The sequence below is a fragment of the Prionailurus viverrinus genome, chromosome B1 (assembly GCF_022837055.1).
Source record: "Prionailurus viverrinus isolate Anna chromosome B1, UM_Priviv_1.0, whole genome shotgun sequence".
Classification (NCBI taxonomy): domain Eukaryota; kingdom Metazoa; phylum Chordata; class Mammalia; order Carnivora; family Felidae; genus Prionailurus; species Prionailurus viverrinus.
This window is the reverse complement of record NC_062564.1, coordinates 171,323,382-171,350,367: the sequence shown is the minus strand read 5'-3', so window position 1 is coordinate 171,350,367 and position 26,986 is coordinate 171,323,382.

The window sequence follows — 26,986 nt, the reverse complement described above, 5'->3', positions numbered from 1 at the left end:
CTAAACAAAAGGTCAGTTTTGACTAACGGTTGCATGTTATCAGAGATCCAGTAAATCATATCTTCTCTGGGTCTTATCTTCCCCTCATGTGTGATGACAGGCATAGCAAAATAACCGTTAAGGTCCCGTCTACCTCTGTTTTCTATTAATTATTATGCTGTCACTTATTGCAGTAAAACAATATTCTCAATGAAAAAAAAACATTTCAGAAACCATAGAAAAATAAAGTTCACACCTATTCCCAGTACTTAGAGAAACCACTCTGGAATAGAGCCTGCATTTTAATTTAACAAACAACTATTATGTGAAATGTTGATTTGCATCCAACACACTTCAAAAAGGACTTGTGGTGGCTTCCTATATATGCCTAACAGTCCAAAGGACTACTGAAATTAGGCTAAAAGTAGAAGGCTTTGCAACAAAGACAAGAACCTCATTGACCAGAAACAGTGATGCTAAGAAGAATAGAAACGGATGATCCCCAACATGTATCCCATGATGCCAGGGATTTTGCCTGTTTGTATGCCCATATAGGGTTTGGTGGCTGCTCCAGGCTTATTGCAGAAATTACCTTGAAATGGGGCCAAGAATGAGAAGTAGTTATCTGAAGACTTTTAAAGATGGTAGGCTATTTAAGAAACTGGTCTACTTAGCATTTTCCAAGCACCTAACAGCCAACCAGGGGCAGAGTCATTACTGAGAGTGGCCACAATTACCAGGTCTTAAGCACCCTGGAAACCACTTATCTTTGAGGCATATTGGTCTTCCAGAGTAGATGAAGATATTTCTAACACCCGATCTTTTTGTAGTAAATATATTCAAGCTCTTTTCGGAGTACCAGAAACTACCAGTGCTGTCTGTGAAATGACACAGTGACTCTCTGGCATTAGCTTTCCTATCTAGCCTGATGTTTACAATGGTCCAGAATCAAAGCCGCTGGCATAATACTGAATGGTCTCTACTATAACCCTTTAATTTGTGGATAACTATGCTTTCAGAAAGCCAAACTGGACTTAAGTTTTTATCCTAATTTGTCACGGAAAACTGTACTTTGGCTCCAATAAGCCATGAACTTTTTTTCTTGCGCCAAATATTTACTAAAGTATTAAGTGGTGTGTTTATCAGAAATGAGTACTTATTGAATAATTATTTCCTCTCGCTAGTTGTACCATCTATGGAGACTACGTTCAGTTTCGTTCATTCATTACATAGGCAATTGAACATCTATTATGTGCTAAACACTGGGGGTACAAAGTAGAATGAGATAAACAGTCTTTTTCCTCGAAGAGCCTGCAGGCTAGTGGCAGAGCTAGACAAACAATTCCAGAACAGGATGATGAGTGCTATTATAGGGAAAGGGTGACATAGTGTATGACTCATAGTATAAGCTCAATAAAAATTTGATGAATGAAAGAATTGATGAATGATATGAAAGCATTTGGCAGGGACAACTAATTCAGGCTTGGAGGATTGGAGAAGGCTTCCAGGAGGAAATTATATTTAAACTAAGACCTGAAGGATGAGTAGGAATTTGAAAAAGGAGAAAGGGAAGGGATGACCACAGGAGAAAGTATTTTAGGTAGGAAGGACAACCATTAAAGGAGCCAGGAGTCAAGACACACATGGCACCCTGAAGAAATTGGAACCAATCGAGGATGATTGGAATGTAGAGTCACATAAGAAAAAGCTGGAAGATAGGCAGGGATGAGAGCCTGCAATTATTTTATTGAATTTTATCCTAAAAACAATACAGATCAATGGGAAATTTATAGAGGGTCACCAAAAACCATAATGATATTTGCATTTTAGATGATTCCTCTTGCTACAGGAAGGATCCAATACTAGAGAAGGGGATGATGGTAATCTGGAGTGGGCAGTGGCATATAGGAAAAAAGGGGACTATTCAGGACATATTTAGGAGGTATAATCAAAGGGGCTGGGAACTTGATGTGAAGGGTGAAGGGGAAAAAGGAAAAGATGATTTCCAGATTTCTGGGTACAGAGTGTTTCAGTTACCCATATTGCTGTAAAACAAACCACTCGCCATTGAGAAAACAATGTTTTATTTTAGCTAAACAAACAACTGCTTTATTATTTTTCAGTATTCTGTTGGTTGATGATGCTCAGCTGGATGATTTCTCTGCTGACCTATTCTCTCTCATGTGTTTACAATCATCCAGCAGCTTGGGTGACATCCAAGATGGCATCAATACATGTCTAGGGCCTTGTTGCAGATGGCTGGGAAACTGGCTCATCTGGAATGTTGGGAGAGTTGAGCCTCTCCCTTCTTTCTATATAGACCCAGGGCTTCACTGGTTCTATGGGGACTCCCCAGAGGGTACCTGGACACCTTTGGTGGCAGTCCAAGCCTCCCAAAAGTGCAAAAGTGGAAGCTGTTGGTGCCATGTCTCAATTCTGCCACACTCTATTGATTAAAGTAGGTCACAGAGCCAAATAGATTCAATGTGGGATGATGTGAATAAGAGTATGAACATAAGAGGTATGGTTCATCGGGGCCATCTTTGGAAAATAACTACAATACATGGTGATACCATTCACTGAGAATCAAAAAAACAAAAACAAAAACAAAACAAAACTGGAGGAGGAGCGGCTTTCAGAGAAGGAGAACTTTTAAGTTGAATTTTGAATACACTGAGCTTCAGATGCATACGAGACATCCAGTAGGAAGGAGACCAGTATAGGGATCTGTAATTTAAGAGGAAAGACTGGACTAGAGGTATGGATTGGAGAGTCCTCATCATATGGTAATTGATATGAGAAGAGTGAGTAGAACAAGAGGACAAGACAGCCCAGGGTAGAAAACTGAGAAACTCCAGTATTTAAAGACTGGGATTGGGAAGAAGAACCTTAATGGGAGACTGACAAGATGAAGTGAAAGGAGTCACAGGAAAATCAGGAGAGCTTTGATTCGCAGGATCCAAGGAAGGTCGGCAGTGTTAGATGACTTCAAACAGGGTGTAAGCCAGAATAAGCTAGGTGACAATGCAATAACAAAACAAACCCTTGAATCACTGCAGCATTATACTAAAAGTTTATTTCCTCCTCACACTCAGTCCGCTGCAGGGCTCTGAGGAAGCTCACCCTGAACAGCGATCTAAGACGCCAAGGCAATTTCATTCTCTGTCCCTGCCATTTGAAAGATAAGGGCCCCAAAACCCTAACAGAGAAAGAGAGGGCGTGGAGGGTCACACATGCTTTTTGGTGCTTCAGCACAGAAGTCACACATGTCACTTTCCTGTGGAGGTTTTGGCCACAGATAGGTTTCAAACTAACTACAGGGGACCCCAGAAAATGCAGTACTCCTGTACCTCGAGGAATAGGAAAATAAAATAGAATTTAGTGACTGCATAATATTGTCTTTGTGACAAAGGTCAAGGAGGGTGAGGATAAAAAGTGTCTTTTGGATGGGGCAACAAAATTATCTTTGTATCCTAAGCAGCTCACAATGGGCCCGCAAAAAAAGATGTTTATTGCGATGCTTAAGCACCGACTGCATGCATAAATGTGCTTAAATCTCGTTCTGAAATAACCCCTAGTGACTACTGCAGACCTAAGGACCTTGGCTTTGAACAACCAGCTCTCCAAGTCTATATAATAACACCCACCAAGACCATGAAACATCTGTAAGGTGTCCTCCATCATGGTATATAGCAATTTGAATGAACGTATGGCCAATCTGACTGTCTTTGTCTTTTCAGACAGTCAAAAATAAGAATCAAAACAGTGGCTGTGTGGAGGCTGTAGTCTAAGCCAGAATCTTTAATTCCATTAAATAACAAATAATTAGAAATGACTGTTTCCTACCAGTCTGAATTACAAGATGATTATTTCCCTTTAACATTCACTGGCTTCTTGGCATTGCAATACTGTGGTGTTATTAAAAATACACTAATTATTGGAGAAAGTGGCCAATGGGGAGGAGTGTTCCGGCTTTCAGGGTCAATGGTAGTCACAGGGACAAGCAAAGTGGGAGCAACTAGAGATTCCATGAAAACTCCACTTAAGGGCTTTCAGAGGGTAGTCTCAGCAATATTGACATGTGACTGCCCAGAAAAGCCCCCTTTCAAATCAGCTTTCCTCCTTATGAATTAATTAACCAAGAACATAAATTTGGGGTGCCTGCGTGGCTCAGTTGGTTAAGCATCTGACTTCAGCTCAGGTCATGATCTCACAGTTCATGAGTTCGAGCCCCACATCAGACTCTGTGGTGACAGCTCAGAGCCTGGAGCCTGCTTCAGATTCTGTGTCTCCCTCTCTCTCTGCCCCTTCCCTGCTCGTGCTCTGTTTCTCTCTCGAAAATGGACAAACATTTGTGGCGCTTGGGTGGCTCAGTTGGTTACGCATCCGATTTCAGTTCAGGTCACAATCTCATGGTTTGTGAGTTCCAGCCCCATGTTGTCGGAGCCTGGAGCCTGCTTCGCATTCTGTGTCTCCCTCTCTCTCTGCCCCTCCCCCACTCATGCTCTGTCTCTTTCTGTCTCTCAAAAAGTGAATAAACATTAAAAAATTTTTTTAATGAATAAACATCTTAAAAACAAACAAATAAAACTAATAAAGGTAAGGTAGTGGTGAATGGGAAAAGATGTTTTGCCTCTAATAAGAAGAAATGATTACAGGCTCTTGGGTGGTTCAGTAGGTTAAGCGACCGACTAGTGTCCGACTCTGGACTTCAACTCAGGTCATGATCTCATGGTTCTCATGGTGAGATCTAGCCCCAAGTCAGGATCTGTGGTGACAGCATAGAACCTGCTTGGGATGCTCTCTCTGACCCTCCCCCACTCTCTCTCTGTCTCTCTGTCTCTCTCTCTGTCTCTCTCTGTGTCAAAATAAGATAAACTTTAAATAAAGAAAGAAAGAAAGAATAGAACTTTTTGAAGAAGAAGAGGAAGAAGGAGAAGAAGAAGAAGGGGGGAAAGGAGGAGGAGGAAGGAAAAAAAAAGAAGAAATGATTAATCAGTACTAAATAAAGGGTGAAACCACTCACTCCCTTCACCAGGGGGAGAATAATTTCAGTCTTCATAATGCGGGGGGGGGGGGGGGGGGGGAGGCCTAGAGAAAATCAGCCCAAGGAATTATTTTAGAGTGGTAGGTAAACATCATGTTGTTTTATAGGCATCATTTCCCCTAATGACGGGAAAGAATCAATTATTTTAAAAACATGAATGTGGAAAGTAAAGGATGCATTGAAATTACAGTTCTGCTCTCCCTCTGGCAAAAATCCATCCAAGCTGGAAAAATTATAATGAGCAAGTAATAGGAGCACACAATGCAGAGAAACTTTTCATAGGACGGTTTCTTCACAGTGGAATTACTGCCACAAATAATATAATGCCTCTGCTTTCTTTATTACACATCTCAAAGGAAGAAAATTGAGTTAAAAGCTTACAGTTTTAACATTTTTGTTTAATCCTTGTAAATTATATTCGAGTTTCAAAAGACAGTGTAGCCCCACACGTGTGGCAGTTTCTCTGACACGGGTATCTGAGCAAGTGAGGGCTAAGAGAGGTAGAGTCCACACAGTAAAAGTGGTTGATCTCATTGGGTCCACAGGATGGTGGAATTGGGATGGTCCATGCGGACCACCTGCAAAGCCAGGTATATAAGGAGCAGTAACCAGAGACAGGCAGACACATCTTGGCATTTTGTTACCGATATAACAAGGTAAGGAGGGCTTACAGATGCCTGTGTAGTGGTCAAAGGCCATCCCTATAAACATATAATAATCTGTGATTACTAGGGCAATGAAAAAGTAGAACTGAAAAAAGCAACCAATGAAAGAAATGGTTTTTCTCTCCGGTACAAAATAAGCCAGCCTCTGAGCTGGCATCACAGATCCACAAAGGAGAGGTGATGGAAGAAGAAGTACACTGGGGTTCTGAATCGCTTCTGATGAACACAATCGTGTCACGTTGCCAATTACTGCGAGAAGGTAAATGACTAGGAATAGGACAGAAAGGATAGGCGCAGCCCAGCTCCACCTGTCAGCCCCGGGAGGATTAACTCGGTCGTGGCGTGTAGTTTTCCTCCATCACTGCAGTTGCTTGGCTTTCAATGGAGTCAAACGAAAATAAAAAGGCATTTGTCTTTTGTCATTCGTGCTTAAAAAAAGAGCATGGCTGCCTTGAATCTTCCATAGTTTCAATTGTTTTTGGACTCCATGAATGACATAACATTTAATGTGAAGAGGTGTCAAAATAAAATTCAGAGAGCCTTCCTTGATATGAAGACTTTATCGAGCGAGAAACAAACCATGAACAGGGAGACTTCACATCTGACAGTGGTAAGAAGCTTGGCTCTCAGCAGTTACAATTCAGTTTCTAAAGCATGAATGACCAGGTATGTGTTTTGTTTTGGTTTGGTTTGGTTTTAATTGTGATCAGTTACTAGAAACTCTCATTTCTCGCAGGGTAGTAGTAATTCTGCGTAAGCTTACTTATTTGTAGCTGGTTGGCTAGGAAGCTGCAAGATGAGGGTTACGTGAAGAAGGCTTAAGCTTTGCTTAAAGTCACAGTCAGCATTTTGGGAAAAATCAGAGCAATTGTAACTTGGGTTACGTGGCTATGGGTGGTTGCCTTAGAGGTATACTCAGACTGTGGCCTCCATTTTGGTTTCTCTTTAACAGAAAATAAAGCGTGTGGATTGGCAAAATAGGAAAATATATTCAGAGGATTCAGAAGGAGGAGGCACAGCACATGTGAAAATGCGTGCTTATTACTGATTTTATAATCATAGTTGACTATGTTCTTCAAAACAAGTATCCTTTAAAAGAAGATATTGTTACTTTGGGGTGCCTGGGTGGTTCAGTTGGTTAAGCATCCAACTCTTGATTTCGGCTCCAGTTATGATCTCACAGTTTCATGAGTCCAAGCCCTGCATTGGGGTCTGCACTGGCAGCACGGAGACTGCTTAGGATTCTCTTTCTCCCTCTCTGTCCCCCTCACTTGTGCTGTCTCTGTCTCTCTCAAAATAAATAAATAAATTTTTAAAAAGAAGATATTATTCCTTGAAAGTTCAGCAAAACTTCATGACCCAGTAGTTTCTTCTCTTTCTTATGCTCTGAACAAGTGAGTTTCTGCCTGCAGAGGGGAGGGAACTTCCCCTCCATCCACCCTCCCACTTTCCGATCTCAGACCGGCTGAGATACATATGGATCCCCTATTGTTTTTTTTTTTTTACCAGAAATAATTGTTTAAGTATTTAATAGGCAAGAGATTTAAATGATTTTTTTCATTGTGTCTATACACCAAAATATGCCAAGACGAGCAGGAAAAAAAAGTTACTTGAGAGAGAGAGACAGAGAATTTCTCCCCCTCCAAAAAGAGAGAAATATACTTGTGACTGCATAGAAAAAATATTCTCTAAGGGCACACTTCAAACTTTTGACCATTTGTGATGAGAGATGAAGACAGTTGTAAGGAATGGGACCTTTTAAATGTTATCCACCTTACCATTTTATCTTTTCCCAGTGAATAATTTCTACTTTGATAACCATTTAAATATTTAATTTTTAAAAAATAAAGATACTTAACTAAGGGTAGTTGGGGGAGAAGATTGTAAGGAGATATCACTGAAAGTTATTATGCATAGAAATAATGTTGGCTTATTTAATGTAACTGGACTACTATATGTTGGGAACTAAGGAGAGAAGAAATCGTTCATTTTTAAATTACTGATTCAACAGAAAAAATATTAATGTTAATATTAATTAAGTGGCCTAATTAGTAACAGGTAAGTGGGTAGAATTTTGTAGGGAATCTGAGGAAATCTCTGAGAACACCAGACGGTTTGACCACACTGATTCCTTTTCATGTTATCTACAGTTTCAATGTTTGTGTTTGTTTATTTTACCTTATTATTTTCAGCACTATCCTTTTTTTTATGTGTATTTATTTATTTATGAGAGAATGAGAGAGCGCACACCAGCAGGGGAGGGGCAGAGAGAGAGGGAGAGAAAGAATCCCAAGCAGGATCCACACTGTCAGCGTAGAACCCAACATGGGGCTTGAACCCACAACCTTGAGATTATGACCTGAGCCGAGATCAAGAGATGGACGCTTAACCAACTGAACCACCCAGGTGCCTTGGTCAGCACTATTTTATATATATATTAGACAGGATAAAGTTTTTTTGTTTTGTTTCTTTCTTTTTATTATTATTATTTTTTTTTTATTTTTGTCCCATGGTGAGAAAAAAGGAGAAGAGGTGGAGAGAGTTATGCAGAAGAATAGCAATTTCTCAGGAAAGAAAAAGAGACTCCTGAGCTAATTCACAATAGTTTAAGAGGGAACAAAGAGGAATGTGTTTCAAGAATACCTACATGCAGATATGAGGCAGAAAATCAGCAGGATAGAGATAACTAAACTCTAGCTGTTGAAAAACAGGATGGGAGAGGACAGGATAGACTCTGTATGCTCTCCCTTCAGGAGAAAAAAGGAGGTACTTGAGTGATAAATACATGGGTTCAAACAACTCCACAGTGTTACCAGGAGGTGGGGCCATTGTCTTAGTGTGGCCTGGTTGCTGTCCCCAGTGTGCGGCAATCTATTCACATTCTATGATTCTGTGTGTCAGGATTTTGCAACTTGGGGAGTCCTTGTAATTGATTTTTATTTTTTTCCTCTTCCTTTTTAAGTTTTCTTTCTTTATTTATTTTGAGAGAGTGCACACGCACTTACACAAGTGGGGGAGGAGCAGAGGGAGTTGGAGAGAGAATCCCAAGCAGGCTCCATGCTGTCAGCACAGAGCCCCATGTGGGGCTTTGAACTCATGAGCCGTGAGATTACGTCCTGAGCTGAAACCAAGAGTCAGATGATTAACCAACTGAGTTGTAAGTGTCCCTGTAATTGGCTTCTTTAATAGTGTCAACCTCTTTTGATGTGACCTCAGACAATCTCTATTAATGATCTCAAATTAAAGAGATGACAAAGGAGAAGTTGACTTCTCCTAAAATCAGAAAGGAAAATTTTCCCCACCCACCCAAAGGTTGTAATCGGAGAAAACATTTTGATCAATAATTAAAATCACTGTGGACAGTGCTTGCTGCATCAAGAATCTTCAAATACTATCTGGGCTTGGTTATTTATCAGATCTTCCATAGCCAAGTAGATGTAGCTTTTAATGTGACTTTAAAAGTTTACAGACCATTGCCTTTAAAATTCGTCTTTATTGATTGATACTCAACAATATTGATTCTACTGTATTAGATTGAGTGGTTTGTTTTAAACTACAGTGCAGAGAGCAGTACTTTGCTTGAAAACAATAAAATAATAATGATAATCATTTTTTCTCTCCCCCTTTTTTAGGCTTTGACCAGGAGAGAATAACTACAAGAAACTACTAATTTACAAAATGTGCAGATGACCTAGTTTATTCATAACCATAGGAGTTTTAATTTATTAAGCAACAATTTAATATAAACAGTGCCTAGTAATTCTAGTTCGCTGTGTGTTTTGTAGGAGAGTAATGTATTACTTAATGGGGAAGATAAATCTATTATTGGAAAATTTTAATAATGAACAAAATTATGTTTGGGTATTTTCATAGGAAGTAATTAGTTGCAAACTGTCCTTCCCTGAAGTGTGGCAGTATTGGTGGCAATTGTTATTTAGTGGTGAATTTCTTGCTAAACAACCTACCTATGTCTTGCTGCAGAGGAGGAAGAGAGGAAGAAGTGGGAAGTCCAGACCCTGGAAGAGGGCTCAGAAAATGAGGTCCTGACATCCACTAGCAGCCCCTGCTCCCAGCTACCGCAGAGGGGATCTATAGACAGAGTAGAAGCTGGAAGTGAAAGATTCTGCTTCATGGCCCCAAATAACTGGAGGAGATGCAGAAAGTCCAAGTATCCCAGCAAACCTCTCTCCCGATGGCTTGCTGAACTGCCTAAAACCTGTTCCCTCCACTGAAAAGTCTCCTTTGCATCAAAGCATTAGTTCTAGAAGGTCCTTGGTAAAATGCAAATGTTAAACCAGATGAGGAACATATTAATCATGTGAATCTATGAGAGCTTGGCATTAATTGGTAATTTTGTTATAGAGAAGCCTTAGGAACTGGCCATGTACTATAAGAACCCCACAGTGACAAAAGCCCAATTTAATCCAGCTTCAGCAAGTCAGGAATGCATTGGTTCACCGAACTGAGAAACTGGAGGTAGCTTATGGGAGTAAGAGGAGAGCTTCAGGAATAAGGTCATGTGGTCTGGGAACAAACTTGACACCACAAGAATTCTCTCAACCCGTCTTCTGGGTTGAGAGTTCTGTTTCTCTCCGGGTGTTAATATAATATCTTGTTACAAAGATGAACTTACCCCATACAGCCAAGGAAAATTAATACAGACAGATCTATACTTTTGTTATCCTCACTTGGCAGCATCAATAAGAGAGATCCCTTCTTTCATCTAGCATCTATCAATCCCAGGGAAAGCCATGAGTGGCCCAATGGGTCACATACCCACCCCTACTCTCACAAGGAAGGGGCATTATGATCGGTACACTCTGGGACATGTGCCTGTCCCTGTGGCCAGAGACTGAAAGCCCCAGTAGAATTCCATGAAGTAGAATAAGAATTTTCTCAATGGGAAGGAGAACTATTACCAGACATAAAAGAGACCTAACACTTATTCCTCCTTGTACAGAAAAAAAAAATGCCTGGAACCCAACACAGAGCCTTAGCCATAAGACAGTAAGTAATGAACACTCTCTCCAAGGCTCAACATTTATTTCAAAACACCCAGTGGAGTCCCACACGTACCTGACTTCTGGTGACACAGACTACTTAAAATGTCACTCCCCCTCCTTTTTTCTTGAGTGATGCCAACTGTTGTAATGATATTGTGAATCAAAAGCTCTGATGGCTGGGGTGCCTGGGTGGTTCAGTCGGTTGAGCATCCGACTTCAGCCCAGGTCATGATCTCATGGTTCTCATGAGTTCGTGAGTTCAGGCCCCACATAGGGCTCTGTGCTGACAGCTCAGAGCCTGGAGTCTGCTTTGGATTCTGTGTCTCCCTCTCTTTCTGCTGCTCCCCCACTTGTGCTCTGTCTCTCTCTGCCTCTCAAAAATAAAGAAAACTAATAATAAAAAAAAAAAGCTCTGATGGGCTTTTGAGCAATTCCAAGGAATCTCTGAAGTGGGTAGGCAATGCAAACACCCTCATCTGATAGTTGGAGTTTCTGAAGTGACTGGTGGTGTCTGGAATTGATCTTGGAAATGGGTTTAAAGTGACTGACACAAGTAGTAGATATATTCTTTGTACTGGGGAAAAAAATGTCTTAAAATGTGGGGTACGTGTGAGATTGATTCAGAGAAATCCTCAGTGAAGAACAGAAAAGCAACAGTGAAAGGCATGTCTGGAGAAGAGCAGGAATAGATAGGATCACAGCTAAGACCTTGGGGAGAAGAGAGTGAAGGAAAGAAGGAGAAGATGAACAGAAGGGGCATTCTACAGGGACAATGGGAGATGGCAGGCTAGCTTTATCAATTCTCTATTTCTGCCAGGATGCCCTCTTCTGAACACCATAAGCCACCACGCAAACCAGGAACGCCTCTCCCTTCCCCAGCCCACCTCCATCATTTATCTCCAGCTCAAGAATTTCACCTCTTCACAATTCTCCCTTTGTCTACTTCTGCCTCGTTTAGTTTAGGCCACCATTATTTTTCACCTGTTCTACCACCACAGCCCTATACCTGGTATCTCAATCTTTAATTCCTGCCCACCCCCCAATCTGTTCTTCATACCAGGGTGATAGACATTGGACTGTGTTAATTTTTTTTATTTATTGTTGAAAGAGAGAGAAAGAGAGAAAGCAGGGGAAGGGGCAGAGAGAGAGGGATACTGAGGATCTACAGTGGTCTCTGCACTGACAGCAGAGTGCTGACTCAGAGCTCAAACTCACAAGCTGTGAGATCATGACCTGAACTGAAGTCAGACGCTTAACTGACTGAGCCACCCAGGCACCCTGGATTGTGTTACTGTTTTACTCAAAACTCTTCAGGAACTCTGCCTGGACTCAAAATAAAGTCACAACGGGGCGCCTGTCTGGCTCAGTTGGTTAAGCATCCGACTTCAGTTCGGGTCATGATCTTGCGGTTCATGAGTTTGAGTTCCGTGTCGGGCTCTTTGCTGACAGCTCAGAGTCTGGATGGAGCCTGCTTTGGATTCTGTGTCTCCCTCTCTTTCTGCCCCTCCCCTGATCTCTCTCTCTCTCTCTCTCTCTCTCTCTCTCTCTCTCTCAAAAGTAAATAATCATTAAAAAAGTAAACTAAAAAAATAAATAAATAAAGTCACAACATGGCCCCTAGGGCTGATCTTTGCAACCTCTCCTCTCAACAATTCTCCCAAACAATCCATGCTTCATCCACACAGTTCCCTTGAAGCACTTCTGTTCTTGAATTTTGATTTTGGCTTTGTTTTTTTTATCTTACAGGCTCTGTATATGCTGTGCTATTTGGACCCATTGTCCCCCTTCTCTCTTTTCAAAGGTAGTAAGCTATGGGAACCAATTAATGGCACCTTAAATAAGAAGTAGTTGCTAGGGCAGAGTCTAAGCTGCTGTGAAAAAGATCTGCTAATATTGTTTGGCTTAAACAAGAAGGGCTCAACATTTCTTTCCCCTGTTTCAGTCCAGAGCTGAGCCCAGGCTGGCAGAACAAATCTGCCACCTTCAGCATGCAGCTTCCTTCTGGCCCAAGGCGGCTACTCGATCTTTTGCATGCATCCCAGTCACCAGAAAGAATGAAGGGGCAAAGGGAGCCCACTCATTTTGTTTATAGGTATAGTTTAGTACAACCCCATTGGCTAGAACTGATAAATAATCACATTGAGGCTCAAGGAAGGGTGAGAAATGTAGTGTGTAGCTGGGCAGCCATGTGTCCAGCTAAAACTCTAGAGTTGGTTTATTATAAGAAGGGAAGAATGAATGTTGGTGAATAGTAGCAGTCATTGCCATAAAGCATTATTCCCTGAGGCTTGCAGCATAGCTAGGAGGAGGAGGAGAAGAAGAAGAAGAAGAAAAGAAGAAGAAGAAGAAGAAGAAGAAGAAAAAGAAGAAGAAGAAGAAGAAGGAAGAGGACAGAAAGAAGAAAAAGGAGAGGAGGAAGAATAAGGAAGAGGAAAAGAAAAAGAAGAAAGAAGAGGAGGAGGAGAGCAAGAAGAGGAAGTAGGAGAAAAGGAAGAAGAAGAAGGAGAAGAGGGAAGAAAAAGACTAAACAACCACTCAAGGTTGCATATAATCCCTTTTATCCCCTCTACAGAAGCAAAGTCAACTCAGGATAGGGAAGTCACCTGTTGGGGGAAGTGGGATTAGGAGCTTGAAGGTGGGGAGAAGGGCCAGAAGTAGAGCCACTATGCAGTCAGTAGGCACCAATATGGCCACACTTGTTAAAATAGTAAAATAAAGCTGTGCCATTTGATAAAGAATTGCTCCTCTAAGGTCTCCTGAATGGCTGCCTGCGATCCTGGCCTCTTAGTTCTTCTCCTGGGAACCTCAGACTTTTTTCGTGATCCAGCTGCTAAAGGATTAATGTCTGGCACAGAGAGGGACCTCAGAGATCAAATTCTCTCTGATGGACAGTCTATTTGATTGGTCACTGCTGATTATTGATAGTTTGAATATCACGCCTGGCTATAAGTACAACATCCAACGGCCTTCTTCAGCCACTGAATCCACTCTAAAAGAAAGACAAAAGCGCAACGGACCGAGGCTATTGAACCTCATCCTTATTTTCCATTTGAAATCTTGCTTTAGATACACAAAACCTGAAGTTGAATCCGTCCTATTTCCATGACCCATAACATCAGTGAATATGACCCTTCTGGGCAATGTTTATTTTGCTAGAGGAGAAAAAAGCTCAGCTCATGAATAAGAGAGACTCATGCTATGTGTCCAAAACAATGCAAACAAGACTTTAAGAAATGAAAATGTGGGAAAGACAGAATTAATTAATCGATTCTCCCCACCCCCCAGCCCTCATCCCCACAAGGACATCTTCAGAGCATCGAATTTTTCTGTCAATGGGTTAGAGAGGTATGACGGAGTGGAAGGAACACTGGATGTGGGGCACTAAGGTCTGGATACTAGCATGGAATGCTGAAAAGAATGGGTTTGAATCCCAGTTTCTTGTTTACAATATGTACAACTAAGCTCTACATTGGTAGAATGGGGGATAATAGCACTTACCACAAATTGCTATGTGACTTGAATGAACTAGGGTATTCTGGGTGACTGGATGCAATAGGCACTCAATAAAACTAAGTCTTGCTTTTATTCTCCTTTCTTGTCCTCTATCTTCACTCTTTTTCTACTCTTACCCATGCTCCTGGTCCCCTGTGGATTAAAGCAAAGATTTGTCATACTGGGTAGTTAATGTGAATCGTCGTGTCAAACAATCCTACCTTTCAGAATATGCTTGGCCCAGAGTAGGTACTCAGTCAGTACCCCTTGAGTAAAAGAATGGATTTGTGTTGAATCTGATGACCTTGTAAGGCAAAAACAGCATAAAGTAGGATGTACTTAAGGTATGTGTGGGCTTATTTCATACCAAACGCAGACTAATGTTTGAAAAAAGAAAAATGAACCAGCTCATGAATTATGCTCAAGTTTTACACTTCCCTTGAACTGGCAATTGCTTTAAGAAGAGCCTTCTGCTGGGGCACCTGGGTGGCTCCGGTCGGTTGAGTGTCTGACTTCGGCTTAGGTCATGATCTCACGTTTATGAGTTTGAGCCCCGTGTCAGGCTCTGTGCTGACAGCTTGGAACCTGCTTCTGATTCTGTCTTCCTATCTCTCTACTCCTCCCCTGTCCATGCTCTGTCTCTCCCTCTCCTTCAAAAATAAATAAACATTAAAAAGAAGAAGAGCCTTCTGCCTCAGTCATTGTCAGCTAATAGATGAAAATGTATGCTTTTCTAAATGTGTATTTGAATTTCTAAAATCTTGTGTTTCACACCAAGAACCAAATTTCAGTCAACATTTCCACTTACTAAAAGGAAGTAATCGATGAATAAACTTTGTTTCTAAAGAATTATCTTTGGGAAGGGAAGTAGAAATCGATGCATAATTCATGGGTTGGCAAATGATTTTTCTGTGTTTCTTTAGCATTGCTCTCATAAAACACCTGGCCAGGAGGTGCAAAATACCCCAGTTCTCTGCAGATCCATCAACAAGTATTTGTTGCATATCTTCTAGACTCCGTGTTACAGAAGTTTAAGGTGGTGGCAAGAAACCATTAGAGAAAGGGCAGAGATGTAATCAAGAGTTAAGTTTTAATGTTAAAAATAAAACACATCTTTAAAATCAGATGCTATTTTGGGTAAAATTTGGAAGGCTAGGAGAAAAAGAGAAGTCTATGGCTGGTGCCTCATGAAGGACCTTGTGGCCCTATTAAGGAATTTAGATTTTATTATACTAACTGGGAGCCATTAAATATGCTCAGCGGCATGTGTGGGGTGAGGGAGATCTGTACTTTGGAAAGATGATGCAGGAAACTCATGGAGGATGGATTGGAGGAGATTTGCTTGGAAGGAACTGAACAGAGGAGGCCCCAGGGATGGCTCAGGTAATCAATGTTGTGTGGGGAGTTGGGGAGGTGTTGAGCTCAGGCCATTCGACTGAGAATGCAGATTAAAGGCGGGTCCAGGGATTGTGAGGGAGGGAATCGATAAATATCTGAATCTGAGGACGGGCGGGCAGGGAGAGCACTTTGCTGTCAGGACTGACAATAAGATTTAAATGGCTCTTAAATTTAAATTATAGGTTAATCTTAGGGGTGAAGTAGTGAAGTTAGATGCTTCTTCTGGCTTCTTCTCATAGTGTTTTATCTATCTATCTATCTATCTATTATCTATCTATCTATCTACCTATCTATCTTGCTTTTAAGATTTTATTTTTAAGTAATCTCTACACCCAGCATGGGGCCTGAACTCGCAACCCTGGGATCAAGAGTCATATGCTCACCAACTGAACCAGCCAGGCACCCCCTTTTCATGGTGTTTTAACTAAAATGTTAGTTAATTTGCATTTCGTATGCATGGCACCCTGGTCTGATCTTTATTTGTCTAAATGACAGTATTATTTGGAATTTTTTAATCTCTATTCTTCAGGTTTCAGGAAGTCTATCATGGTTTACTCTTCCTGGCATCTCCATTCACCTGGGGCAGTGACCTGGGGAGGGGCCTCTGGGTGAGACAAGACAAAAACATCTTTTATTTGCCCTAAAACCTTAAATCTTGGGACTCCTGGGTGGCTCAGTCGGTGAGGCATCCGACTTCAGCTCAGGTCACGATCTCACAGTTCATGGGTTCAAGCCCCACGTCGGGCTCTGTGCTGACAGCTCAGAGCCTGGAGCCTGCTTTAGATTCTGGGTCTCCCTCTCTCTCTGCTCCTCCCCCATCATGCTCTGTCTCTCTGTGTCTCTCAAAAATAAATAAATGTTAAAAAACTTTTAAAAATAAAAAAAATAAAACCTTCAGTCTTTTATCACTGATAAAGTGAACCTTGTTCTAGAATTTTGGCACAAAATAACACAGCTTACTTAGAGTTCCTGTTTTAGGACCTGGAAACTTAAAATTATTATGTTCTTATTTCCCCATAAAGGCCCACAGTATAACATTGTGTTCACAGAGTACGGTCCATGTACCATTGGTAAAGGTAATATATAGATATATGTTTGTTTGTTTTTTTCTTTTTAAAGATTATGCAATCCTGGGGCACCTGAGTGGCTCAGTTGGTTAAGCATCGGCTCTTGCATTGGGCTCAGGTCATGATCTCAAGGTTCGTGAGATTGAGCCCTAGCCTGTGCCCCATGTCAGGCTCTGCAGGGGCAGCATGGAGCCTGGTTGGGATTCTTTCTCTCCCTTTCTCCCTGCCCCTCCCCTGCTTGTGCTCTGTCTCTTTCTCTCCCAAAATAAAATAAAGAAACATGAAAAAAAAAATTAAAGATTATGTAGTCCTTTATGGTCTCTGTTTACAGGAAATCATGCTCTTTTCATTTATAATAGTGATAAGAAATGTCCTTTTAACATAAATTTATTTAGGTTAAAAAAATAAGGTTAATGAAAAGGAAAATGGTAAATTACATAGAGGTTCTCTGATGTGTCAAAGCTGCGGTAAGAGAGCGAATGAAATCTGGGGAGTACTCGACCAGTAGGCAGAATATAGAATTCCAAGTCAGAAGATTCAAGCCCCAGCTGGGTTATAAATAATCATGGTTTTAAGCAAATTGAGTGGTTTAGTTTTGCTGAATTTCATCTGTGAAATGGGGATGGTAACAGCCACATTTTAGGATCTTAATCAAAAGAAGCAAAGTATCTGATGGCACTTTGAAGCCTGCAGGATGCATTTGGAATGTCACTTTTTATTGTCACGACAGGTGCTGCAAACTGTGATGTTCAACCACTGATTTACGATTGCTTTCCCTGAGACGAAACTATAGCGCAGGGGGTTTACCTCCCCTCCACCGTGTAGTGAGCCCTAAAATGCATCTGTTGCTTCCTGATGATGTTGTCAGTCTTTAGGAGAAGGAATTTATTGATTTGTTTCCCTTAGAAGCGCTTCTGCGAATCGATCTGGCCATTTTGATGTTGCAGGCTTGCTAATGCCTCTGCCGTCCCAGGCTGTGGTTGGAAATGATCTTGCTGCAGGGAAAAGGCCGGATCATTCTGACACTCTCGGGTCTGGCCTGGCTCCTCTGGGTCTGAATGGCCTCAGAGCTGATGCTTAACTCCTGCAGGGTTCTTGTTATTCAATAATAACCAGTGATCTCAGAGTGTGCTCTGCTCCCAGCAATATTTGGGTAGGCGATGGTATTTTTATGTGTAATTTCCTTGTTTAAATTAGCCAAAGGGGGAGGTGCAAAGAATGTCATGTGTGCCCTGAGTAATTAAGTCATTTCTATACTTTTTCCATTCCAGACATAGGGTTAGTGGAGGCAGCAGAACCACTGAATTAAGTGCACGGGGTTTTGAATCCAAATTTCCACCACTTATCCTGCAAGCAATCTGACGCAAGTTATTTATTCCCATACAAGCCTGAGTTCATACGTCTGGAAAATGGGAATAAGAACACATACCCATAAGGTTGCTGTAAGGAATAAGTGAAATTAATCACACTCTGACTCAATTGCGGAGCACGACAGGTTCTGGACCTATAGTTTGGGGACACTGTTGGTCTTTGGTTATGTGCCATCCATTTATCACCTGCAAAAGATGTCCCAGGCTCAGGCTGAAAAGTGTTGGCATTCCCGAATTAACCTGCTACAGTACTTACCAAAGTGGGATAGTGACTTGGGCACTGTGCTGGGAAGAGGAACTCTGCTCCTAGGAAAAAGTCTTGGTTCACAAAGAAGGAGGACCTAAGGACAGACTCCTTGTCGTTTGGGGCCAGCCTTGTAAACTGAACCTCACATGGCTGCTTCTGGCTATCCTATGTGAATGGGACTCTGAGAAAGGGTGCCCGGGAAAGGACTGATGGGCAAGGAGAGGAGCACCCAAAGTAGAGACCCCACGAGGATCTTACCCACTCCCAGAGTACCTTGGAATCTTTCGTGCTCCAACTCTTGGGCTTGGTGGACACCTAGCACCACTAAACATAGACTAAGTATTAGCCGGTGGAAGGGATATGCCGTTGAACCTGTAGATTATTGCACACAACGATAAAAGACTCTTGAATACTTACAAGACTGTGCACAAGTACTGCCTTGTACACAATCAAGATCTTCTGGGGTCACGAGGAAGATTTTATGCTCTAATGTATGAGTGAGCACAAGATTGTTGTATACAACCAGATGCAGTGAGGCAGAGTAGTCTCTGGAGCCAGGCTGACCCGAGTTGAAATCAAGTTCCAGCTCTACTGTTCACCAGCTGAAGGAACTTAAGCTACTGAATCTCTTTAAGTCCTGGTTTTCTTACCTGCAAAATGGGGATAATTGCAATACCCATCCCATAAGGTTGTTGCCAAGATTACGTGAAAGAATACACGTAAACTGCTTCGCACAGTTTCTAGTACACGATAAACCCTGAATAAAAGTTAATATTATTATTTGCAATCAGTAGTGGGTTTCCTTTTTCATGAAGGTAAGTATGTTTCTAGACCTCCTCTGAAGTTATTTACTGGGTACCTAATCCCTCTAATCTAGTCCTTGGTAAGGTTGCTTTATGTTTCATGGTAAGGTATTTTGAGAGGTATAGACGATGCTGGCACGCGAGGTTTTGTAAGAGGTCACAAGTTGCATTTTGAGGAATTGATTTATTTACTTTAAGACAATTATGTCTTTTTGTTAACCCAGGATGCTCCTGTCCAGAAAGTTTCTACTTAAAAGGAGAGAACCGTATCTAGACGAGAACCCTGTGGTTACTTTCCCTTTGGAGAGACTGTTAGCGCTAGGATTGGTTAGGACTGGTTTTCATGTCATTCTAGTGGAAAAATCTATTCTGGGATTTCCCAGTGAATCACAAAGTAGGCAATTTATATGGGTAATACCCACGTCCATCACCATTTTCCAGGGGAATAAAAACCTTAAGTGAACATCATACTAATGGTGTTACAAAATGATTATGGACTCTGATGACAATAGTCCTGAATTATCTAATCTATCTGCCACTTACTGGCTCTTTTAAAAAATCATTTAAGTTTCCCCAGCTTTGTACATGCAATAGCCTGGAATGCCATTCTCACACCCCAGTCCATCTAGTGAATCCTACTCAACATTCAGCGGTAATGTCAGATATTTAAGGATACATCTTTTATTTAAGACAACGGTTCAGTTGTCTAACACAGACCAAACAATTGCCAGAGGAGTAAGTTTATGTATTTCTCTGCAAAAATCAGTGAAGGATAATAAGGGGTGCCTGGGTGGCTCAGTCGGTTAAGGGTCCGACTCTCGGTTTCAGATCAGTTCCTGATCTCACGGTTCATGCGTTCAAGCCCCACATCCAGCTCTGCACTGACAGTGAGGAGCCTGCGTGGGATTCTCTCTCCCTCTCTCTCTGCCCCTCCACCACTGGTGCTTGCGTGCGCTCTCTCTCTCTTTCTTTCTCGAAAAATAAATGAACTTTAAAAAAATCAGTAAAGGGTAATAGGATGATTCTACTCCAAGGAGCTGTCCATGGGCCAGGCACCTTATATTTTACCACCATGTCTACCATTCTACCCCACAGCAAAAAGAAAAGAAGTTGAGAGTAAGTAGCTTTCTTTAAAGATCATGACCTAGAAGTAGCACATGTCACTTCTGCTCACATCTCATTGGCTAGAACTTAGGCATATGGAAATGTCTACGTCCAAAGGAGGCTGGGAAATGTATTCTCTATCTGGATGGCCATGTCTCAGCCAGTCAAAAAACCACAAGGTTCTTTTACTAACTGGAAGAGGAGACTGTTTATCAGGGAACGGTGAGCAGTCTCTTGTCACATTCTTCTTTCCCTTCAAGGTACCGTTAGGAGTGTTGGAACCATGTTGCATTCCTTTTTGGAAACCAAATACTATGCAGCCATTAAAAATAAGGCATATCTACAAGTTTTGACAGGAGATGAACTTTGGGATATATGTTAAGTAAAATAAAAATCCAAAATATAGAAATTGAGTATAATGTAATGGCTTTGGTGCTCTTAAATATATTGACTATCTTAAGAAAGATTAAAAAAAAAAAAAAAGAAACTAACATAGGGGGACAAAGGGGGAGGGAAATATACCTTTCACTGAATAACCTTTTAAAACATATATATATATATATATATATACACACACACATATATATACACACACACATATATATATATAAATGTTTATTTATTTTTGAGAGAGAGACAAAGCATGACTGAGGGAGGGGCAGAGAGAGAGGGAGACATAGAATCGAAGCAGGCTCCAGGCTCTGAGCTGTCATCACAGAGCTGGGCCAGAGATGGGACTCGAACTCACAGACTGCAAAATCATGACCTGAGTCAAAGTCAGATGCTTAACCGACTGAGCCATCCAGGTGCCCCATCATTGAAGAACCTTTTAAATCATTTGAATTGTGTGTCTGTATTACCTAAGTGATTTTTTAAAACCTCGAAGTCACTGAATCGTTCAGATATATTTCTTTTTTTTTCTTTCCAGATACAGTTCTATTACTTTTCCAAACTATTTTTTCAACAAGTAGGAAACCAATCCTAACCAATCGTAGCACCAACAGTGCTAAAGAACATCCCACCAAAAAGAAAGTAACCACAGGACTATCATCTAGATGCGGTTCTCTCTTTCCAGGCAGAAACTTTGTGAACCAGGAGAATCCCAAGTTAACAAAAAGCCACAATTGTTCTAAGGCCAGAAAATCAGCTCCTCAAAAGGCAACTTATGTCTTCTTGAAAACTCATGCACCAACATCATCTATAGTTCTCAAAAGACCTTACAACAAAACATGAAACAACCTTTTGGGTGGGCTCCCCTGATTTCTGCTAATAAATGTGTGCTGAAAGTTTGGTCTTTTGAGGACTTTTTAAGAAATTACTTGTTTATGTTTCAATGGACTTGAAGAAAATCTCAGTAAAAGTGGATGGATGCTCTCAGGTATTTTTCAAATATCCTTTAAATTTGACTTCTTCTCCTTTTTTTTTTAATTTTTTTAACATTTATTTATTTTTGAGACAGAGACAGAGCATGAACAGGGGAGGGTCAGAGAGAAGGAGACACAGAATCTGAAACAGGCTCCAGGCTCTGAGCTGTCAGCACAGAGCCTGACTCGGGGCTCGACCGTGAAATCATGACCTGAGCCGAAGTCGGCCGCTTAACCGACTGAGCCACCCAGGTGCCCTGACTTCTCCTTTAACAGAAGATGAGACTGGCCCTACAGAGGAGTTTCCACACATGATTGCTTCACTCTATGGTCAGGTAGAGGGATACTTAAATGTCTGACTATTTTCACAGTTCTCTGGACTTTCAATGATTAGGTGGAGAAAACCACCACAAAACATAAGGCAAAATTAAGAAATTTTTGCCCACTTTGTTTTGAAATCAGTATTGTAGTACATTCACGAGGCGGGGGGGAGGATAATTGCTTAAGAAAACAGTAATATTTCCACTCTCTTCCCTCTCTGTTAATTTATGTTGTTCTGACTTAAGACTAAGATGAAGGTGTGTATGAACTTTGCCTGCAAGAAATCAAGGACATCAGAAAAGAAGACAAATCGATGCTGGGTTTCCCATATTAGTCTCTGCTTTAAAAAAAAAAAAAAGCTGAGAAATGAACAAGGCTGGAAGTATCATGCTTCAGGATTTCAAACTATACTACAAAACCATAGTAATAAAAACTGTGGCACTGGCACAAAAGTAGATACATCAACAATGGAACGGAAGAGAGAGACCAGAATGAAATCCCAGCATACGTGGTCAACTAATATATGACAAAGAAACCAAGAATACTCAACGGGGAAAGGATAGTCACTTTAACAAATAGTGCTGAAACACTGGAGAAACACATACAGAACAATGAAATTGAACCTCTGTCTCATACCGCTTACAAAAATTAACTCAAAATGGATCAAAGACTTAAACAGAAGACCTGATACCATAAAACTCCTAGAAGAAAACATAGGGAAGAAGCTCGTTGATACTGGTTTCGGACACGATTTTGGACATGATGCCAAAAGCACAAACAACAACCAAACAACAGGAGCCAAAATCAACAAATGGGACTCCATTAAACTCAAAAGCTTCTGCACAGCAAAAGAAACAATAAGCAAAATGAAGACGACCTACAGAAGAAAATTTTTGCAAGCCATATATCAGATGAGAGGTTAATATGTAAAATATATAAAGAACTCAGTCAACTTAATGATAAAAAAATCAATTAGGGACACCTGGGTGGTTCAGTCAGTTGAGCGCCCAACTTCAGCTCAGATCGTGATCGCGCAGGTTCGTGAGTTCGAGCCCCACTTCAGGCTTGCTGCTGTCAGTCTGTCAGCGCACAGCCCGCTTCAGATCCTCTGCCCTCCTCTCTCTGCCCCTCCCCCACTTGTGCTCTCCCCAAGATAAATACATATTTTTTAAAATCCAATTAAATTTGGGCAGAGGAGGGGCGCCTGGCTGGCTCAGTTGGTGGAGCGGGCAACTCTTGATCTCCAGTTTGTGGTTTCCAGCCCCATGATGGATGTAAAGATTGCTTAAAAATGAAATCTTTTTTAAACTATGAAATTTGTTGTCAAATTGGTTTCCATACAACACCCAGTGCTCATCCCAACAGGTGCCCTCCTCAATGCCCATCACCCACCCTCCCCTCCTTCCCAGCCCCCATCAATCCGCACTTTATTCTCCGTTCTTAAGAGTCTCTTATGGTTTGGTTCCCTCCCTCTCTCATTTTCTTTTTCTTCCCCTCCCCCATGATCTTCTGTTAAGTTTCTCAGGATCCATGTAAGAGTGAAAACATATGGTATCTGTCTTTCTCTGTATGACTTATTTCACTTAGCATAACACTCTCCAGTTCCATCCACGTTGCTACAAAAGGCCATATTTCATTCTTTCTCATTGCCACGTAGTATTCCATTGTGTATATAAACCACAATTTCTTTATCCATTCATCAGTTGATGGGCATTTAGGCTCTTTCCATAATTTGGCTATTGTTGAGAATGCTGCTATAAACATTGGGGTCCAAGTGCCTCTATGCATCAGCACTCCTGTATCCCTTGGGTAAATTCCTAGCAGTGCTATTGCTGGGTCATAAGGTCGATCTTAAAAATGAAATCTTAAGGGGCACCTGGGTGGCTTAGTTGGTTAAGTGTCCCACTTCAGCTCAGGTCATGATCTCACATGAATTCAAGCCCTACATCAGGCTTTCTGCCCTCGGCAGGTTGCTGCTTCGGGTCCTCTGTCTCCCTCGCTCCCTGCCCCTCCCCTACTTTCTCTCTCTCTCTCTCTTTCATTTTCTCTCAAAAATAAATAAACATTTAAAAAAATAAAATCTTTAACAAATGGGCAGAGGAACTAAATAGACTTTCCGAGGAGGGCAACAAGATGGCCAACAGATACATGAGATGATGCTCAACATCACTAACCATCAGGGACATGCAAATCAAAACCACAAGGAGATACCACCTTACACCCGTTAGAATGGCCATCATCAAAAAGACAAGAGACAAGTGCTGCTGAGGATGTGGTGAAAAGGGAACCCTTTTCCCAACCCATTGTTTGTGGGAATGTAAATTAGTCCAACCACTATGGAAAACAATATGGAGGTTCACCAAAAATTAAAAATAAATCTACCACTCAATCCAGCAATTCCATATCTGGGTCTATACCCAAAGAAACTAAAAACAGGATTTTTTTTTTTCAGGTTTTAAACTTTTTATTAGCATATTTTAAAAATTGTGCATTCTGATAATTAAAATCATTTGAACAAAGAAATGGCATTCTGATTAAACTGCATTTTACAGCCTGCAGGGCACCTTGAATTGGCTTAGTTTTTACTCTAGATTTCTCTGTCAATCACACCCAGCTTCTTCCTTCCCCAACACGCAAGTTCTTTTCCTTCCCTGCCAGCTAAACAGGCAGATGGGAGAGGCTGGAGTAGCCTTCATTGTCAGTAGTTCCCGATTCTTTGATGTGAAAAGGGGCAGCTCAGTCACATAAATTTGATCTGATCTGTTTGCATTTTACAAAGTTAAACAGCTAAAAGAAGGCAATGCTTGTGAAATATACATACAGTGCATGCTGATGGCACACCCCTCATTACAACTCACCTGCTTGCTTCTCCTGTTCAATCGTTTCTTTTGAAGACAGTGGATTTTTCTCTTGTCTTTCTGTCTTCTTCAATTTCGACTTCTTGAGTTTCTCAATCTCAGGCACACTGAGAGTGTCAGACATGGTTGCAGAGGAAGCAGAGCCAGATGCACCAGTGAGCAGAGCCTGATCTGTGCAGTGGCCAACGAGTGCCTAAAACCAAGACTCTGACCAGACATTTGCACTCCCTTGTTAATTGCAGCCTTATTCCCAATAGCCAAGATATGGAAACAACCCAAATTGATTTTTTTAATGTGGTACATATACACAATGAAATATTATTCAGCCATGAGAAAGGAGGATATTCTTTCATGTGCCACATGGATGGACCTTAGGCACATTATGTTAAGTGAGATAAATCAGACAGAAAAAAACAAGTACTATATGATATCACTTATATGTGGAATCTAAAAACGTTAAACCTATAAAAAACAGAGTAAACTGATGGTTACCAGGGGATGAGGATTGGGGGAATAAGAATGATAGAATAAGTACTAAATAAGTCTAAATAATGAGTGCTAAATAAGCCATAGAGATCTAATGCACAGTATAATGAACAAAGACAATAATATTGTACTACAATTATTACTCTTAGTAATGTAATAAATATCACTACATCAGCAATAATATTACAATATATAAAAGTATCCAAGTAATACGCTATATACTTTAAACTTAAACAATGTTAAATGTAAATTTATTCATTAAAAATTTTTGAGATATGATTCACATACCATAAAATTAATTCACCCTTTTTAAGTATACAGTTCAAGAGGTTTTAGTATATTCACAAAGTTGGGTAGCCATCACCATGATCAAATTCCAGAACATTTCCATCACACTTTCTACCCTTTTCGACATTGGCCTAGGGAGTGAGCTGTGGGCTAAGGGCAATGCCTGGCTCTGGACTGTTACCTCAGCCACTCCTCTGGACTCTGAGACCCCTTAGAGAATAAGGTTTGGGGATCAAAGGGACAGGGGTTTGGAGCAATTACCAGCTCTAGGATCTTAAGTAAGTTGCTCAGCCTTTCTGTTACTTATATTTTTTTTTAATCTATAAAATGAGAATTATCTACCTCAGGAGTTTTGAAAACCTACAATATATCACAAATGCAAAACAGCTAGCAGAGTATCTAACACATAGAAAGGACTATAGCACAATATCTTATGACTCAGACAAACCAAGTTTACACTCTACTTTTGCCTCAGGTGGCCATGCCACTGGGACCTTAAAGAAATTAAGTTTTACACCCAGGCTCTTCCTGTTCTGGAAATCACTGCTTAAATCATTGGATAGCAAATAGCAAACAGTCATCCATTTGGTTCCCTAATGAAATTATGTCCAGGTAAGAAGGCTTTACTTTCCCCTTGATGTCTGACTTTCCCCAGAGGGAGGTCTTTGACATAAAACACATGGCTAAAGTAACATCATTGCTCAATCACTTGGCCTTGGGGTATTTTAACAAACCAAATAGCTTCAGGTTCAGACAAAAAATAAAGTGAATGACAGCTAGGCAAATGAAGAATTCCTCCCCCCCCCCCCCCCACCTCTCTCTCTCTTTTTTTTTAACTTTTTAGCATATTGTTTTAGAGGCTGGGTTTGGGTTGAGTCCTGACTTCACCATTAGCGATGTGGCTTGGACAAGTGATTCAATAGCTTTTAATTTCAATAGTGTAAAAGAAAGAATGCATCTCCTTCATCACAGAGGGTTGCTCTGGGGTGCACTCAGCACAGTGCTTGGCTTGTGCACACACTCAGTAAATAGTAGGCGGGCATTCAAGTCCCACTGAAACCTTGGAATCACCGCCTCTTCTCCACGGTCTCCGGTCAGCCAGTGATCTTTAAAATCCTAGAACTTTCTTTGTTCAGCTTTTGGGGTTGTTTTATTCTATTTTTTCTTTGAAGAAGCATTGTTGGGTTTAAAACTTTTCTAAGACTTCTTCCACCTGTAGAGCAAATGGATCACAAGCTCTGGTCCTAATAAAGGTTCTGAAAGCCAGAGCTTCACCGCATGGGGGGGCGGAGGATGGGGGGGGGTGGGGGGTGGAGGGGGGTGGGGGGGGTGGCACGACACCTGCTCTCATCAAATAACCAGGAGCTGTCACCTTTTTTATGTGCCATAGACCCCTTGGCAATCTGGTTATGTCTATGCACTCTTCTCAAGATAACATTTTTAAACGCAAAAACTAAAATGCATAAGATTGCAAAAGAAACCAATTAAAATAAA